This window comes from Rhinoderma darwinii, chromosome 5 (assembly GCF_050947455.1).
Source record: "Rhinoderma darwinii isolate aRhiDar2 chromosome 5, aRhiDar2.hap1, whole genome shotgun sequence".
In the NCBI taxonomy this organism is placed as follows: Eukaryota; Metazoa; Chordata; class Amphibia; order Anura; family Rhinodermatidae; genus Rhinoderma; species Rhinoderma darwinii.
In genome coordinates, this window is record NC_134691.1 from 9,516,846 (window position 1) to 9,537,295 (window position 20,450).

General features: G+C 44.9%; 1 protein-coding gene across 1 annotated transcript in view; it reads left to right on the forward strand.

Moving 5' to 3' along the window:
• Window positions 1–1,945: 1,945 nt before the first annotated feature.
• The window catches only part of FAM135B (family with sequence similarity 135 member B), a 173,345-nt gene continuing 154,840 nt past the window's right edge, over window positions 1,946–20,450 (forward strand). Inside the window, exon 1 of the mRNA XM_075825702.1 lies at window positions 1,946–2,290. The gene's annotated coding sequence lies outside the window, so the exon portion shown is untranslated. The remainder of the gene's footprint in view (window positions 2,291–20,450) is intronic.

Here is a 20,450-nt window from a genome sequence, read left to right on the forward strand (position 1 = left end):
CATTTATTACACTGAAAGACACAAAGCAAAAACCACACTGCTGAAAACTGACCCATAACCCCCTCCACAATGACAGTCACATGATTAAATCTGGGGGCAAAGCCGATTGTATATATACTCTCTGGTCACGAAAGGGTTAAGTGGAGAATTATTAGAGAAGCCCCTGGTGCCGCCTGAACCTGAGGAGATCATACTCTATGTGTAGAAGTAATTGCCGGCATGTTGACCCTTTGTGTGCCAGACTGCACCCCCCCCCCCCCCCCAAATTTGGTAAACTCTATCAAGCAGCTGAGACCTCACAATCCCATCTGGGTGCAATGCAGGCCGCTGTAGCAATGGAAGGGTTAATGGACAGTTATTATGAAGCGTCCGCCTTGTGGGCAGCTAACCCTTCATATTCCAGAGGGCACAACTGTAGTATAGTCTTTAGGACACTATTTGTGCAGCCTGGTGCTCCCCCCCCCCCCCCCATAGAACAGAAGCCTCGCAATATTATCTATTGTGGGTGGAAAACGCCCATTAAAGTCTACGACGAGTGATTAAAATACGGATGCGTCTAGATGTGATCCGTATGTTATCCAAGTTTGGTCCGTATGTGATTCGTATTCAGTCTGTAGGTGATCTGTATTTAGGACCTCTGCACACGGCCGTAGCCGTAATCACAGTCCATGATTACGGGTACAGACGCCCGCGGGCAGCAGGTCCCATAATTAGGGACTGGGATTACAGGCACAGTCGTATGTTGTCCGTATTTAGTCCGTATGTGATCTGTATTTAGTCCGTATTTAGTCCATATGTGATCTGTATTTAGTCCGCATGTGGTCCGTATTTAGTCCGCATGTGGTCCGTATTTAGTCCGCATGTGGTCCGTATTTAGTCCGCATGTGATCCGTATTTAGTCCGCATGTGATCTGTATTTAGTCCGCATGTGATCCGTATTTAGTCCGCATGTGATCTGTATTTACTCCGCATGTGATCTGTATTTAGTCCGCATGAGGTTCGTATTTAGTCCGCATGCGATCTGTATTTAGTCCGCATGCGATCTGTATTTAGTCCGCATGCGATCTGTATTTAGTCCGCATGCGATCTGTATTTAGTCCGCATGCGATCTGTATTTAGTCCGCATGCGATCTGTATTTAGTCCGCATGCGATCAGTATTTAGTCCGCATGTGGTCCGTATTTAGTCCGCATGTGATCTGTATTTGGTCCGTATGTGATCCTTATTTAGGCCACAATTTATCTGCATTATTTGCGGACCCATTCTTTTCTATGACCCCATGTAATACATCTGAATTTCGTACATTAACAAATACGCTCGAGTATAAGGTATATCTTTTTTGCAGTAACCCTTTATTTACCAATATGCCCAATCTGACAGGCCGCCATATACACAGGCCGGTAGACTTTATATATAAAAAAAGATTGTACACTAGTCCAATATTTGTATCCTAGAAAGCTCTGAGGGTGCAATACAGGCGGCTTCGTTTAAGGTGCACTCTGGTAACGGAAGGGTTACAAGTAGGGATGCTTCCAGGTTTTTAGAAGTGGTGCCCCCTGCAGACAGAGTAGGGTGCTGCCTGAGGTGAAGTTCTCCCCTTGCCTCGTGGGTGGTGCCCCCCCTGGTTACATCGGACTGTTATTATAAATCATCCATCCTGTAGTGAAGCCTGGCCTTGAAGAAGACCCATCCAATGTTAACCCTTTATTTACCAGCATGCACAATCTACCCCAACATACGCAGTTCTCCTAGAACAGCCCCTCATTGATAAGACCACTCCATCAGATGTCATCCTGGCTCCCCAATGCCATGTGGGTGCAATGCAAGCTGCTGCATCCCGGTGATGGAAGAGTTAAGCGGACTGTCCTTATGAACCCGCCATCTCTAGTGCAGAGGTGGCGCAGCCGGGCCCTGTACAAGGTCTATCCGCATAAGAAACCCACAATCTTTTAACCCCTTACCACCCAGTGGCCCACAGGCCACCGTTGGCGCGGGCCGGCGGTCTTCCCATAGAACAGATGTATTTTCCAGCCCCGCATTGTTAAGTCTAATCTCGCAGCTGTTGCTCAGAGAGCTCTCCGAGTTCAATAACCATAGCAACAGCGAGCACCATCCTCATCCTTCCTCATCGCTCCCTCTCCCCAGAGCTACAACACAGGCGGCATCTCCAGCAGTGGAGCAACGCTCTGCCCTTCTCAATAGCCTCACATCCCAGCACCAGCCTCGTCCTATGAACCAGCCGGGGACGGGGGAGCAGGAATACTGCAGTAGTAGGAGGTCAACAGAGCCAGGTAACAACTCTCATCATCCCCGCTCATTGCTGCAGAGCCGTTCCTAATGACTTGTGGCCGCTGAGATCATTGTAGCTGATGGATTGCAGAATTCTCAGATCTACAGGACACGTCCTGATCCTAATATCCCCCCCTAACCTTCACCATTCAACTAGTAACATTGTAACATTGTAACGGTCCGTCCACTCATCTCCTCGTTACAATGTATTCTCTACTCTGCAGTAATAGGACCCAATAGGTGATCATTACAAATATTCAACGGCCACATAGAAATCCACAAATATGGAAATGTCAATGGATATGAAATCTGTGGGATACATTGTGATGTTTATTATTGGCTACTTTGTATCTTTGCATTATAAAGAAACATTGGAAAGGAAGGAGGGGGAGGAAAGACTGTAAAGGTGGATGATTTTGTGATTTTATTATTATATTGTTATTAATAATATGATTAGTATAATGTGATTATTTTTTATGTCATTATTTTTGATATGATTAAATTATTATTATTATTTTTTTCATTTTTCTATCTTTTTTACATTAATTTATTATTATTGTTGTTTTTATTATTATTATTATTATTATTATTGTTATCATTATTCATTTTTTATATTATTTCAAATTATTTTACAATTATGATAATAAATATTCATCATGGTCATCATCATTATTGTTAAAATCATCCTCTGTTTTCTTCAGGATTAGGCTGGGTTCACACTGTGCGTTTTCGTTGCGTTTTTAACACGCATTTTTTTTTTGTTTTTTTTTTTGGGCAGATGTCTCTCAATGGGAGTTCATCAACCAAAACACAACAATAATGCACAGTGTGAATCCAAACTAAGGGTTAAACATATTAAGATACAATCACTCTACATGTATTAAAATGACCAAAAGTACTATAGATATAGCAGAGCTGAGTTTGTCATTGAATTGTTTTGACTTCAATATCTCAGTACAGTAGGTTTACCTGCAGTGTATTGGAGATAACACATGATTGAGTTTAAAAAAAACTAGTTGTGCTCAATTAGAAACTCAGCTCTGCTACATCGGTAAAAAAAACAAAAACATTAGACACCTGAGAAAGTCCTATCCATCAAAGCTTGCAATCTAAGGGTATGTTCACACGCACTAATTACGGATGTAATTCGGGCGTTTTTGCCCCGAATTACGTCCGAAAATAGCGCCTCAATAGCGTTGACAAACATCTGCCCATGGGCAGACGTTTGTCTGTTCACACAAGGCGTAATTTACGCGCCGCTGTCAAATGACGGCGCGTAAATAGACGCCCGCGTCAAAGAAGTGTCCTGTCACTTCTTGGGGCGTAATTGGAGCCGTTATTCATTGACTCCAATGAAAAGCAGCGCCAATTACGTCCGTAATGGACGCGGCGTTCAAGCGCCTGCACATGCCGTTACGGCTGAAATTACGGGGATGTTTTCAGGCGGAAACATCCCCGTAATTTCAGCCGTTACGGACGCTGTCGTGTGAACATACCCTAAATGTTGCAGTGTCTTGAATAGTGTAATCTGTGCGTCCAGTGCTGACAGGTAGCACTGTGAGCTCTGCTGAATCTCATGACTAGAATGGGTACAATATAGGAAGGTTGAGTGCTGAATTAAGATGCATTCAGGATCAGTGAGGAAAAAATGCAGAACAGTGAGAATGACGCAGTCTATTTATAGATGTAGTAGAGCTGGACTTGTCAGATGTAGCAGAGCTGAACTTGTCAAATGCAACAGGGCTGGGTTTGTCAGATATAGCAGGACTGAGCTTTTCAGATGTAGTAGCGCTGGGCTGTCCACTATAGTAAAGCTAATTTTGTCAGGTGAATAAGAGCTGGTTTTATCAGATCTGACAGTGCAGAGTTTGTTAGATGTAGCAGAGCTGTGTTTATCTAATGTAATGGGTCTGGGTATGTCAAATATATCAGAGCTGAGATTGATAGCTGTAGCCATTTTGGTTTGTCATATGTTTCAGAGCCCAGTTTATCATATGTAGCACAGGTGAGTTTTCCATTGTAGCAGGGCTGAGTTTGACAGCTGTATCCCCTGTCATATGTTTCAGAGCTCAGTTTTTACAATATGCGGAAGAGCAGGTTTTATCCATTGTAGGAGAGCTGCATTCGTCAGATCTGATTTGCCAGATCTACCAAAGATGTGTTTCTCACATGTAGCAGTATTGAGTTTCTCAAATGCAGCAGAACAGAGTTTGACATTTGGCACCACTCATGGTGATGCCTCAGAGGAGATCTGTGGTTTATTGCAGAACTGCAGGTGAAACCAACTCTGTGAGTCATCATGATGCGCAATGCAACCTCAAAGAGTTAACCTCAGCTCTGCTACATCTAGAACTGATGACAATGTGTTATGTACTTTCTACTAAATGTATGTAATCTACCTGTTGGGGTCGAAAATTGTTCTATGAAAAGCTATTGTACATTTCTCCCCCCACACTGTATGTAACCGAAACGAGACATTCACAGAGTAGGAGTCTCACCAGCTGGGAGTACAGCGCCAAAACCAGAATAGTCACCGGCAGACTAGTAGCATACGTATTTATAGTCAGGCCCAGACCGATCCATTGTATAACGAGAGAACTGAATGGTTGGAGAACAGCAGTCAGATGAGTAATAACCTCAAGTGCTGGTCCAACTTAGAAAGAACTTTCTGTGTAATGTGCAAAGAAAATCTAGATAGATAGATAGATAGATAGATAGATAGATAGATAGATAGATAGATAGATAGATAGATAGATAGATAGATAGATAGATAGATAGATAGATAGATAGATAGATAGATAGATAGATAGATAGATAGATAGATAGATAGATAGATAGATAGATAGATAGATAGATAGATAGATAGATAGATAGATAGATAGATAGATAGATAGATAGATAGATAGATATGAGATAGATAGATAGATAGATAGATAGATAGATAGATAGATAGATAGATAGATAGATAGATAGATAGATAGATAGATAGATAGATAGATAGATAGATAGATAGATAGATAGATAGATATGAGATAGATAGATAGATAGATAGATAGATAGATATGAGATAGATATGAGATAGATAGATAGATAGATAGATAGATAGATAGATAGATAGATAGATAGATAGATATGAGATAGATAGATAGATATGAGATAGATAGATAGATAGATAGATAGATAGATAGATAGATAGATAGATAGATAGATAGATAGATAGATAGATAGATAGATAGATAGATATGAGATAGATAGGGACGGTCTGGCTGAAAATCTTTGACTCCATCATCTCCCCAATCCTCCTGTATGCCAGTGAAGTCTGGGGTCCGGACACATACCCAGACTGGTCAAGGTGGGATTCCAGCCCAACAGAAATCTTCCACCTAGAATTCTGCAAACACCTTCTCCAAGTCCATCGGAGCACCTCAAATAGTGCCTGTCGGGCAGAACTGGGCAGATTCCCACTACACCTCACAATCCAGAAGAGGGCGCTATCATTCTGGGCCCATCTACACAGCAGCAGGCAAAGTTCCTATCACCATAAAGCCCTGTTACACCAAGGGGTCCCAGGTAAACCAGGCCCCCCAGAACACCTCACCCTGACCCGGCCTGAAGAAAATGTCACCCAGCGCGGCCTCACAAAAGCCGAAATCAAGAAGACAATAAACAAAGGCCAAGAGGAATATATCAGTGACTGGAGGAACGACATAAAGACATCCCAGAAACTGACAATATACCGGAGTCTACAGCGGGAATATAAACTGGCGCCATATCTGGAGAAACTGCCAAACCCCAGAGACAGACAGATCCTGAGCCGCTACAGACTGAGCGCCCACAACCTGCTCATCGAATCCGGGCGCCACAGACAGACCTACAAGCCCAGGGAGAGCCGACTGTGCCAACAGTGCGACCAGGAGGCCGTGGAGGATGAGACCCACTTCCTGCTACACTGCTCCAAATACTCAGCAGTGAGGGACACTCACTTCAGGAGACTCTCTGATCTCTTACCAGACTTCAGCTCCATGGAAGAGGAAGAGAAACTCTACATCCTGCTGGGTAAAGAGGAAACCACAGTGGGCACAGCGGCACAATATGTCACTGCATGCCATAAACTGAGAGAGACATGATATGCCATGGACTTGTATAACCCCGACCCTAGATATGTCCCTATCCCCAAGCCCTCAGTCCCTATCCCTCATTCCCTTACTTCTTACTTGCTTTGGCAATGCTAATATGTATTTGGTCCTGCCAATAAAGCTTCTTTGAATTGAAAATTGAATTGAATTGAATAGATAGATAGATAGATAGATAGATAGATAGATATGAGATAGATAGATATGAGATAGATAGATAGATAGATAGATAGATAGATAGATGGATAGATAGATAGATAGATATGAGATAGATAGATAGATAGATAGATAGATAGATAGATAGATAGATAGATAGATAGATAGATAGATAGATAGATAGATAGATAGATAGATAGATAGATAGATATGAGATAGATAGATAGATAGATAGATAGATAGATATGAGAGATAGATAGATAGATAGATAGATAGATAGATAGATAGATAGATAGATAGATAGATAGATAGATAGATAGATAGATAGATAGATAGATATGAGATAGATAGATAGATAGATAGATAGATAGATATGAGAGATAGATAGATAGATAGATAGATAGATAGATAGATAGATAGATAGATAGATAGATAGATAGATAGATAGATAGATAGATAGATAGATAGATAGATAGATAGATAGATATGAGATAGATAGATATGAGATAGATAGATAGATAGATAGATAGATAGATAGATAGATAGATAGATAGATAGATAGATAGATAGATAGATAGATAGATATGAGATAGATAGATAGATAGATATGAGAGATAGATAGATAGATAGATAGATAGATAGATAGATAGATAGATAGATAGATAGATAGATAGATAGATAGATAGATAGATAGATAGATAGATAGATAGATAGATAGATAGATAGATAGATATGAGATAGATAGATAGATAGATATGAGATAGATAGATAGATAGATAGATATGAGATAGATAGATAGATAGATAGATAGATAGATAGATAGATAGATAGATAGATAGATAGATAGATAGATAGATAGATAGATAGATAGATAGATAGATGATAGATATGAGATAGATAGATAGATAGATAGATAGATAGATAGATAGATAGATAGATAGATAGATAGATAGATAGATAGATAGATAGATAGATAGATAGATAGATAGATAGATAGATAGATAGATAGATAGATAGATAGATTGAGAGAGATAGATAGATATTAGATAGATAGATAGATAGATAGATAGATAGATAGATAGATAGATAGATAGATAGATAGATAGATAGATAGATAGATAGATAGATAGATAGATAGATAGATAGATAGATAGATAGATTGAGAGAGATAGATATTAGATAGATAGATAGATAGATAGATAGATAGATAGATAGATAGATAGATAGATAGATAGATAGATAGATAGATAGATATTAGATAGATAGATAGATAATATGCATGCCTTTTTATGTGGCAGATGGGTCTATGGGCCCTCTCAGGCAGCAGGGCCCACGTGCGGCTAAAATTTAGTTTGTATACTCTAAATTCTGACCTTTTCTCATATGTGCAAGTCCTTCCCAGTAACACATGCTGGATGTGAGGCCTGTGTGATTCCCCCTCTCTCCCTGTGCTTCCCTCCCCTTCTACACTCCAATACAGTTCTGCCAGTGTGATTTCCCCTCCCTGAACACTTGGATTTCCCCCTCTCCACACTCTTATATACCTGTATATCCTCCTCCCCCTACCTGCTGCTATCTCCAATACTGAGAAGGGAGGGGGAGAGTAGAGAGACGACACAGCCAGTTTCAGTATTCTGTCGGATCTATGTCAGAAGCAGCAGCACAGCCAGCTAAGTACAGGAGCTGCCCAGACTCTACAGCAGAAAAATGGTAAGAGATTTTGAATGAAGACTATTTAGAAAGTTGTTTAATTTTGTATTTAGTGAAGTGAATAAATAAAAATAATCACAAAAGGACATACAGATGTGTCCAACCTCGACTTTTCTTGAATAGCGTAAAGTTATACAATTTGTCATGATACCAATTCAATACAATCCGTGCCGTTCAGTAAAAAACGTATACGCAAGGCTCTGTTCACAACTGCGTCGGAGGCTCTGTCGCCGACACCGTAGTTTTTACTGGACAAAATAGCGCAGTATGCTATGCTTTTTTGTCCAGCAATAAAAAGAACAGAGTGGCGGAAACCTGACGGAACCAATTAAAGTCAATCTGTTTAGTCGGGCACCGTTGATTTTTCCGTCAGGCGACAGATCCGGCGGCTGCGTTTTTCAATTGTCTCCTCTTATGATGGAGCATAGCAACACAGATGTGACAGAGCCTTAAACATACACGTTTTTTTAAAAATGGGCGACGGGTGGCTAATGGATGGCATCTGTCAGAGGAATACATTGATTTACGTGTTTGTTTAACATTTCGCGCCATACATCTCGGGATATGTCAGATTTAGAGATACAGTAAGTCGAAGTTCACATCTGCATCAGTATTTCTGTTATTCTGTTCAGTCATTGGAACAGAATAATGAAAATAACGGAAGTGCCGGATCCGGCAAATTATGGATACCAATTGCGCCCACCGAAACACAATGCCTTTAATGGGTTCTGTCGGGTTTCGCTCATGGTGTCCTTCATTTTACCAAACCAAAAAGCGCAGCATGCTATTCTATTTTGTCCAGAATTTTTGACTGGATCTGCGATGGAAGGAAGGACTCCTCTGTATAAGAAGAATAACTGATCTGTCAACAGCAGCTTGCTGACGGTTTCCATTACAGATTTGTATTTTTTTTGCTTTGTAGAGTTGATGCTCATGAGAATATGTTACAACAGAAAAGTCCACCATCTTTCTGAGATTCCCCTTAATATGGGTTTGTGGGTTGTGTATGTTTTTGGACTTTTTACAGTTGTTTTTTTTTATTATGGATTATGGATATTTTTGTTGCAATCTGCTCTGATTAATGTCCCCTTTATTGGAAGTTGGCAGAGGTATTGAAGCTGCAGCTTATTTACATGCCAGCAATACGTCAGATTAATTGGTTAATGATTGTAATTAGGGTGAAGAAACGTCCTGCGGGGTGTCATGATGTCGATTAGACAGATATAAAGCAGACTTGGCATATAATAAGCTTTTTGCAAATCATTTTCTTAGTAATTTAATAAATTTCAGCGTTGAATTTCAATGTGGCCATGGAATTTACCAACAAGTAATACTCACTGCGTCAGATGGTGCGGAGGAGAATAGAGGGTGTCCCAATGCATAGCTTAGTGACGTATCTACCATAAAGGGAGATCACAACTATGGGGCCCGTGGTAAGAGGGAGTCCTTGCACTCAGGGTCGGCCTTAGGATAGATGGCGCCCGTGCAAAATTCTCTTTCGGTGCCCCACCCCATCACAAAAAAAGTCCCATGAAAAAAAGTATAACGCCCCCCACAGTTTAATGTCCTATACAGTGCTCACACAGTATAATGTCCCTTTAGTGCCCCCCATACAGTATAATGTCCCGCTCCCCTGGCTGCCATACACAGCCCCCCCTTGTAGATAGTGCCCCCCTGTAGATTGTGCCATACAGCCTCCCTGTAGACAGTGCCATGATCCCCCACCTCCTCCTTGTAGACAGTGCCATACAGCCCCCCCCCCACACCTCTCCCTTGTAGACATTACACCCAAACAAAAAAAATAATTGTACTCACCTAGGCCCCTTTCCCACGACAAACTGAGCTGCTCCACGACGGGATCCTGTAGCCTAGTACAGAGTTTCCTGACCTTTTCGGCACTGGAAAAATAAAAATTTTGTAAGGCAAAAAAAAGCTGCCTGAAAATTCCTTCAGGAACTGACAGCGTTGTTTGACCTTTTTTTTTTTTTTTTTGCGTTTTTTTTAAGCCGTTGAAGCAAATGCAAAAGAAACAGGAAAAAAGCTCCAAACGAGCGACGCAGGAATTTACTGCCTCCTATTAATTTTAATTGGAGGTCAGAGGTGGAAACCACTTGAAGACCATCAGCCCCCCCACTCACAGTAAAATGACCATCAGTCCCCCACTCACAGATTCCCCCGTCGGTAGTGCCACACAGCCCCTTGTAGGTAGTGCCACACAGCCCGCTGTAGGTAGTGCCACACAGCCCCCAGTCGGTAGTGCCACACAGCCCCCAGTCGGTAGTGCCACACAGCCCCCAGTCGGTAGTGCCACACAGCCCCCAGTCGGTAGTGCCACACAGCCCCCAGTCGGTAGTGCCACACAGCCCCCAGTCAGTAGTGCCACACAGCCCCAGTCGGTAGTGCCTTAAAGCCCGCTGTAGGTTGTGTCACACAACCCCCTTGTAGGTAGTGCCACAAAGCCTCCTTGTATGTAGTGCCACACAGCCCCCTTGTAGGTAGTCCCCCACCCCAGTCACAGCGTCGGGGATTCCACTCCAGGAGAAGCCCCTGATGTCTCTGTCCATTTATGGACAGTGACGTCAAGGGCTTTTCCTGGAGTGGAATTCCCCGTCTCCTTCATGGAGCTACAGTGGCACTGGTAGATAGCAGAGCAGGCCTCAATACTCTGCTATAGTGGCGTCGCTACCGCTGTAGCAGCCGCATCGGCTGCTAGTGGCTCCGCTGACCATGGGCCGTCCCGACGGACGGCACAGGCGCCCTCATGCCTGGTGTCGCCGCTAGCAGCAATAGCGGTAGCGACGACACTGAGTGAATAAGCGCCCGGGTGGAAAGGTGGCTGCTGAGTCGCCGGGCCCGGGTACTTCTGAAACAAGCAGGGGAAGGGAGCCAGGGCAGCGCCCCCTTCCACCTGCTGGAGTGATGCGCCCTGTGCAATGGCACAGGTCGCACACCCCTAAGGCAGGCCCTGCCTGCACTGTCACACCATCATAGCGTTTATTTGCTGCTGCCACTAGGGGGACCTCACTACATAGAGATTCTTATTGAGCTCAATGCTATCTGTACAGTATAAATCCATATGAAGTTAGCTCCCCCTTGTGGTGGCTGCCAATAAAGGGAGATCATAACTGCTATAGGGCCCATGGTGAGAGCGAGTCCTGCACTGTCACACCATCATAGCATTTACCTGCAGCTTCTACTAGGGGGGAGCTCACTACATAGAGATTCCTATTAAGATCAAAACCAGTAGTGCAGCATAAATCCATAGGCAGTGAGCTCCCCCTAGTGGTGGCTGCAGGTAGCCAGAATTTTAATCATTTTACTCAATGACATGTGTTAAATGAAGCAGAAGTTTTGGTGCTTTGTGTCTGAAAAATGTAACTCTGAATCCTATGTTATTAAATGAGTCAGAACAGATTTCTAGGCGGGAGATGAGTTTTGCCAGGGGCCCTATGATTTCTGTCTACACCCGTGCCTCCTAGCAAAGATGACATTGTGAACTCTAACGGGGGTGGTATACAATATCAGGATTGGAGGGCCTTGATCTTCTTCGCCACTTTTCCAGGACCCTTGGGATCAGGGGCGTAGCTAAAGGCTCATGGGCCCCGATGCAAAAATTCTTACTGGGCCCCCCCCCCCGCAAACTCCTCATGGCCGACGGTCCGCAGCTTTCAGCTGCATCGCTGGGTCTCCTAAGTGACCCAACAATGCAGCACTAGCAGCCGGGGCGTCACTAAGGCTGGGATCACACACCCTATTTACGGACGTAATTCGGGCGTTTTAGCATTGAATTACGTCCGAAAATGCGGCTCAAAAGCGTTGGCAAACATCTGCCCATTCATTTGAATGGGTCTTACGATGTTCTGTGCTGACGGTCATTTTTTTTTATGCGCCGCTGTCAAAAGGTGGCGCGTAAAAAAGACGCCCGCGTCAAAGAAGTGCCTGTCACTTCTTCAGACGTTAATGGAGCCGTTTCCCATGGACTCCATAGAAAAACAGCTCCAATTACGTCCATAATGGACGCAGCGAAAGACGCCTGCACATGCCATTACGGCTGAAATTACGGAGCTGTTTTCTCCTGAAAACAGCACCGTAATTTCAGCCGTAACGGACGCTGCCGTGTGAACATACCCTCAGGGCTTAAAATGTCAGGGGAAATAGCCCCAATACATATGTGTCCGCCCAAAAAAAAGTGTGTATATGAGACAGCATATCTATAGCACTACGACCCTATAAACTATGGATAGGATTAGATACAGTGGCTCAGAAGGCAGTATCACACATGATAGGATTAGATACAGTGGCTCAGCAGACAGTATCACACATGATAGGATTAGATACAGTGGCTCAGAAGGCAGTATCACACATGATAGGATTAGATACAGTGGCTCAGCAGACAGTATCACACATGATAGGATTAGATACAGTGGCTCAGCAGACAGTACCACCCATGATAGGATTAGATACAGTGGCTCAGCAGACAGTACCACACATGATAGGATTAGATACAGTGGCTCAGAAGGCAGTATCACACATGATAGGATTAGATACAGTGGCTCAGCAGACAGTATCACACATGATTGGATTAGATACAGTGGCCCAGCAGACAGTATCACATAGGATAGGATTAGATACAGTGGCCCAGCAGACAGTATCACATAGGATAGGATTAGATACAGTGGCTGAGCAGACAGTATCACACATGATCGGATTAGATATAGGGCCCAGCAGACAGTATCACACAAGATAGGATTAGATACAGTGGCTCAGCAGACAGTACCACACATGATAGGATTAGATACAGTGGCTCAGCAGACAGTACCACACATGATAGGATTAGATACAGTGGCTCAGAAGGCAGTATCACACAGGATAGGATTAGATACAGTGGCTGAGCAGACAGTATCACACATGATCGGATTAGATATAGGACCCAGCAGACAGTATCACACAAGATAGGATTAGATACAGTGTCTCAGCAGACAGTACCACACATGATAGGATTAGATACAGTGGCTCAGAAGGCAGTATCACACATGATAGGATTAGATACAGTGGCTCAGCAGACAGTATCACACATGATGGGATTAGATACAGGGCCCAGCTCGCTGACATTGCGGCTCCAGCGCTGGACCCAGGATAGGTAAGAATAATAATTTTGCTCCTTTATGTGTTACTGATTATTTTTGTGTGTTTGTGTTTTTTTACAGGTTCGGTTGTTGGACTTCGGATTCAAGGACAATTTCAATGACAGCGTTTTTTTTATTCTCAATAAAATGGTTAATGAGGGTTGTGTTTTTTTATTTCAATAAAATATTTTTTCTATGTGCTTGTATCTTTTTAAACTTTATTATCACCGCCTTAGTAATGGCCGCTGGCTGATTGACAACCTCCATTACTAAGGCGGGGCTTAATATTAGCCGGTGCAGAGGCCAACACTAACCCCCATTATTACCCCGGTACCCACCGCCACCAGGGGTACTGGGAAGAGCCGGGTACGAACCAGTACCCGACCATCTGTAGTGACGGGCAGGCACCGGGGTGGCCGCAGGCTGGTAGTATTAGGCTGGGGAAGGCCAAAAACAGTGGCCCTTCCCACCCTTGTAATGCTGCCTGCTGCTGCTGTGTTGTATCTGGCTGGTTCTGAAAATTGGGGGGGACCCCACATCGTTCTTTCCAATTATTTTTTTTTAAATGACGTGGGGTCCCCCCAATTTTTCATAACCAGCCAGATACAATAAAAGCAGCAGCAGCCTAGCATCACCAGGGTAGGAAGGGCCACTGTTTTTGGCCTTTCCCCTCCTGATAATACCAGCCTGCGGCCACCCCAGTGGCCGACCATCACTACAGATGGTCAGGCACTGGATCGTACCCGGCTCTTCCCAGCACCCCTGGTGGCGGTGGGTACCGGGGTAATAAAGGGGGTTAGTGTTAGCCTCTGCATCGGCTAACACTAAGCCCCGCCTTAGCAATGGATGTTGTCAATCAGCCGGCGGCCATTACTAAGGCGGTAGTAATATAGTTTAAAAAAAAACACAAAGACATAGGAAAAATATTTTATTGAAATAAAAAAAAACACACACAACCCTCATTAACCATTTTATTGATAATAAAGAAAAAGCCGTCATCGAAGTAGTCCTGGAATCCGCCGTAGTCCAACGACCGAACCTGTAAGAAAACACACAAAAAATGATTAGTAACACGTGTGTTAGGCTTAGATACAGGGCCCATGTGTGATACAGTCTGTGGGACCCTGTATCTAAGCCTACCACAACGTAGGCTTAGATACAGGGTCCAGCAGACAGTAATCTTATACAGTATAAGAATACTGTGTGCTGGGGCCCTGTATCTAAACCTACAGTGTGGTAGGCTTAGATACAGGGCCCATCAGACAGGATCACACATGGGCCATGTATCTAAGCCTACCATGTGATTGGCTTAGATACAGGGCCCAGCAGACAGGATCACGCATGGGCCATGTATCTAAGCCTACCATGTGATTGGCTTAGATTTAGGGCCCAGCAGACAGGATCACACAATCTGTGATCCTGTCTCATGGGCCCCCTAAGCCTGCTACATCGTAGGCTTAGGGGTTGTGCAGTCCCTAAACATTGATGGCCTATCCACAGGATAGGCCATCAATAGCTGATGTGTCTCTCGGGACCCACAAATCAGCTGTTTTGAGGGGGCCGCAGCACTCGTACGAGAGCTGCTTCCCCTTCATTTCACTACTCGCTCACACTGTGAATCGCCGACACCGATTCACAGTGTGACCGGAATGAAGTGACAGGAATGAAGGGGAGCAGCTCTCGTACGAGTGCTGCGGCCCCTTCAAAACAGCTGATTGGCGGGTGCCAGGAGTCGGACCCCGCCAGTCAGGGCTATCTTACCTTCCTCTTCGGCCGGTGCGGGAGTTCTGTCGTCTCGATGCTGTGCGCGGCGCATAGCGCTGTGACGTCATGCGCTGTGCACAGCGCCTGACGTCAGGACCTCCGCTGCGATCCGGAACCAGGAAGGTAAGTAAAGTATGTTACTATAGTAACAGGGGCCCGCGGCCCGAGTTACTATAGTAACTTTTTATTGATGTGGTGCGGGGGGCCGTGGGCCTCCCTGGCTTCGGGGCCCGGTCGCAATTGCGACCGCTGCGACCCCTTTAGCTACGCCAGTGCTTGGGATGATCTTCAGCAGATTCTTATAGCCTATAGAAATGGTCCATTTTGGGCTGGGCCCCTCTGTCAGCTGTATGAGCTGCCTCTTTGGTGTGTACTTCCCTGTACTGAGTGTACTGGGCAAAATGATTGAAATTTATCATCACCTGGAAAAACAATTGGAGGGAATGGGAAAAAGGAGATATGATTGGGGGTTGTCTATTGAGATGACCCCTTTAACTTTAATATAACTTAATTATTAATTAATCAATTCTGCAATACATGGGGTCTTCCGGAATAAAACATGTGTCTTCTATGTGGTTTTGGCTTAAAGGAATAATTCTTGTGCTTGTGAGCACTGGCGTAGCTATAGGGGTCGCAGCGGTCGCAATTGCGACCGGGCCCAGAAGCCAGGGGGGCCCACGGCCCCCCGCACCACATCAATAAAAAGTTACTATAGTAACTCGGGCCGCGGGCCCCTGTTACTATAGTAACATACTTTACTTACCTTCCTGGTTCCGGATCGCAGCGGAGGTCCTGACGTCAAGCGCTGTGCGCAGCGCATGACGTCACAGCGCTATGCGCCGCACACAGCATCGAGACTACAGAACTCCCGCCGCGGCCGAAGAGGAAGGTAAGGTTAGCCCTGACTGGCGGGGTCTGACTCCCGGGACCCGCCAATCAGCTGTTTTGAAGGGGCCGCAGCACTCGTACGAGAGCTGCTCCCCTTCATTCCTGTCACTTCATTCCGGTCACACTGTGAATCGGTGTCGGCGATTCACAGTGTGAGCGAGTAGTGAAATGAAGGGGAAGCAGCTCTCGTACGAGTGCTGCGGCCCCTTCAAAACAGCTGATTTGCGGGTCCCGGGCGACACATCAGCTATTGATGGCCTATCCTGTGGATACGCCATCAATGTTTAGGGACTGCACAACCCCTAAGCCTACGATGTATCAGGCTTAGGGGGCCCATGAGACAGGATCACAGATTGTGTGATCCTGTCTGCTGGGCCCTATATCTAAGCCAATCACATGGTAGGCTTAGATACATGGCCCATGCGTGATCCTGTCTGCTGGGCCCTGTATCTAAGCCTACCACACTGTAGGTTTAGATACAGGGCCCCAGTACACAGTAATCTTATACTGTATAAGATTACTGTCTGCTGGACCCTGTATCTAAGCCTATCTAGTGGTAGGCTTAGATACAGGGTCCCACAGACAGTATCACACATGGGCCCTGTATCTAAGCCTTAGGGTATGTGCACAGACACTAATTACGTCCGTAATTGACGGACGTATTTTCGGCCGCAAGTAAAGGACCGAACACAGTGCAGGGAGCCGGGCTCCTAGCATCATAGTTATGTACGATGCTAGGAGTCCCTGCCTCGCTGCAGGACAACTGTCCCATACTGTAAACATGTTTTCAGTACGGGACAGTAGTTCCACGGAGAGGCAGGGACTCCTAGCATCGTACATAAGTATGATGCTAAGAGCCCGGCTCCCTGCACTGTGTTCGGTCCGGTACTTGCGGCCGAAATACGTCCGTCAATTACGGACGTAATTAGTGTGTGTGCACATACCCTAACACATGTGTTACTAATCATATTTTGTGTGTTTTCTTACAGGTTCGGTCGTTGGACTACGGCGGATTCCAGGACTACTTAGATGACGGCTTTTTTTTTATTAATAAAATGGTTAATGAGGGCTGTGTGGGTTTTTTTTTTATTTCAATAAAATATTTTTTCTATGTCTTTGTGTTTTTTTTTTAAACTATATTACTACCGCCTTAGTAATGGCCGCCGGCTGATTGACAGCGTCCATTGCTAAGGCGGGACTTAGTGTTAGCGGATGCAGAGGCTAACACTAACCCCCTTTATTACCCCGGTACCCACCGCCACCAGGGGTGCTGGGAAGAGCCGGGTACGATCCAGTACCTGACCATCTGTAGTGATGGTCGGCCACTGGGGTGGCCGCAGGCTGGTATTATCAGGAGGGGAAAGGCAAAAACAGTGGCCCTTCCCATCCTGGTAATGCTGCCTGCTGCTGCTTTATTGTATCTGGCTGGTTATGAAAAATGGGGGGGACCCCACGTCATTTAAAAAAAACAAAAAAAAAATAATAATTGGAAAGAACGATTTCGGGTCCCCCCCAATTTTCATAACCAGCCAGATACAACACAGCAGCAGCAGGCAGCATTACAAGGGTGGGAAGGGCCACTGTTTTTGGCCTTCCCCAGCCTAATACCAGCCTGCGGCCACCCCGGTGCCTGCCCGTCACTACAGATGGTCGGGTACTGGTTTGTACCCGGCTCTTCCCAATACCCCTGGTGGCGGTGGGTACCGGGGTAATAATGGGGGTTAGTGTTGGCCTCTGCACCGGCTAACATTAAGCCTCGCCTTAGTAATGGAGGTTGTCAATCAGCCAGCGGCCATTACTAAGGCGGTGATAATAAAGTTTAAAAAGATACAAGCACATAGAAAAAATATTTTATTGAAATAAAAAAACACAACCCTCATTAACCATTTTATTGAGAATAAAAAAAACGCCGTCATTGAAGTCCTCGAATCCGAAGTCCAACAACCGAACCTGTAAAAAAAACACAAACACAAAAATAATCAGTAACACATAAAGAAGCAAAATTATTATTCTTACCTATCCTGGGTCAAGCGCTGGAGCCGCAATGTCAACGAGCTGGGCCCTGTATCTAATCCTATCATGTGTGATACAGTCTGCTGAGCTGTGTATCTAATCCAATCATGTATGATACTGTCTGCTGGGCCCTATATCTAATCCGATCATGTGTGATACTGTCTGCTGAGCCACTGTATCTAATCCTATCATGTGTGATACTGTCTGCTGAGCCACTGTATCTAATCCTATCATGTGTGGTACTGTCTGCTGAGCCACTGTATCTAATCCTATCATGTGTGATACTGTCTGCTGAGCCACTGTATCTAATCCTATCATGTGTGGTACTGTCTGCTGAGCCACTGTATCTAATCCTATCATGTGTGGTACTGTCTGCTGAGCCACTGTATCTAATCCTATCATGTGTGATACTGTCTGCTGAGCTGTGTATCTAATCCTATCATGTGTGATACTGCCTTCTGAGCCACTGTATCTAATCCTATCATGTGTGATACTGTCTGCTCAGCCACTGTATCTAATCCTATCCATAGTTTATAGGGTCGTAGTGCTATAGATATGCTATGCTGTCTCATATACACACTTTTTTTTGGGGCGGACACATATGTATTGGGGCTATTTCCCGGACATTTTAAGCACTGAGGGTATGTTCACACGGCAGCGTCCGTTACGGCTGAAATTACTGTGCTGTTTTCAGGAGAAAACAGCACCGTAATGGCATGTGCAGGCGTCTTTTGCTGCGTCCATTACGGACGTAATTGAAGCTGGTTTTCCATGGAGTCCATGGAAAACGGCTCCATTTACGTCTGAAGAAGTGACAGGCACTTTTTTACGCGCCGCCTTTTGACAGCGGCTCGTAAAAAAAATGACCGTCGGCACATCGTAAGACCCATTCAAATGAATGGGCAGATGTTTGCCGACGCTTTTGAGCCGCATTTTCGGACGTAATTCAATGCTAAAACGCCCGAATTACGTCCGTAAATAGTGTGTGTGAACCCAGCCTTAGTGACGCCCCGGCTGCTAGTGCTGCATTGTTGGGTCACTTAGGAGACCCAGCGGTGCAGCTGAAAGCGGACCGTCGGCCATGAGAAGTTTGTGGGGGGGGGGGCCCAGTAAGAATTTTTGCATCGGGGCCCATGAGCCTCTAGCTACGCCCCTGCTTGTGAGTCAATGTTCTTTTGCTCTAAGTCTGCTTTTCACTTATTAGTGCAGCAGTTTGTAGGAACAAGAAGTTGCAACCATAGTCGGCCATTTTGGAAACTATGGAGAACTTCCTTTGGTCACCCAATCACCCCCTGCAATATACAGATTCATACTAACGTTTGAGAAGTGACATCAGGGAGATTCTAAACCCCCCCACCATGCCAGTTATATTACAAATAGTACATATGACCCCCTTCACCACACCCCAAAATGAATACCGATCCCCAAAAATACAGACCATCACCTTTATCAAATACAGACCCAGACCCTAATATATACAGACCCAAAACCATACCCCCTAAACTAATACAGATCCCAAACACACTAAATAAATACAGACCCCAGCCTAGACCTCCTAAATACAGACCCCAGACGAGACCCTCTAAATAAATACAGACCCCAGCCTAGGCCTCCTAAACACAGACCCCAGACGAGACCCTCTAAATAAATATAGACCTCAGCCTAGGCCTCCTGAATACAGACCCCAGACTAGATCCTCTAAATAAATACAGACCGCAGCCTAGGCCTCCTAAACACAGACCCCAGACGAGACCCTCTAAATAAATACAGACCTCAGCCTAGGCCTCCTAAATGCAGACCCAAGATGAGACCCTCTAAATAAATACAGACCTCAGCCTAGGCCTCCTAAATACAGACCCCAGACGAGATCCTCTAAATAAATACAGACCTCAGCCTAGGCCTCCTAAATACAGACCCAAGATGAGACCCTCTAAATAAATATAGACCTCAGCCTAGGCCTCCTGAATACAGACCCCAGACGAGATCCTCTAAATAAATACAGACCGCAGCCTAGGCCTCCTAAACACAGACCCCAGACGAGACCCTCTAAATAAATACAGACCTCAGCCTAGGCCTCCTAAATACAGACCCAAGATGAGACCCTCTAAATAAATACAGACCTCAGCCTAGGCCTCCTAAATACAGACCCCAGACGAGATCCTCTAAATAAATACAGACCTCAGCCTAGGCCTCCTAAATACAGACCCAAGATGAGACCCTCTAAATAAATATAGACCTCAGCCTAGGCCTCCTAAATACAGACCCCAGACGAGATCCTCTAAATAAATACAGACCTCAGCCTAGGCCTCCTAAATACAGACCCAAGATGAGACCCTCTAAATAAATATAGACCTCAGCCTAGGCCCCCTGAA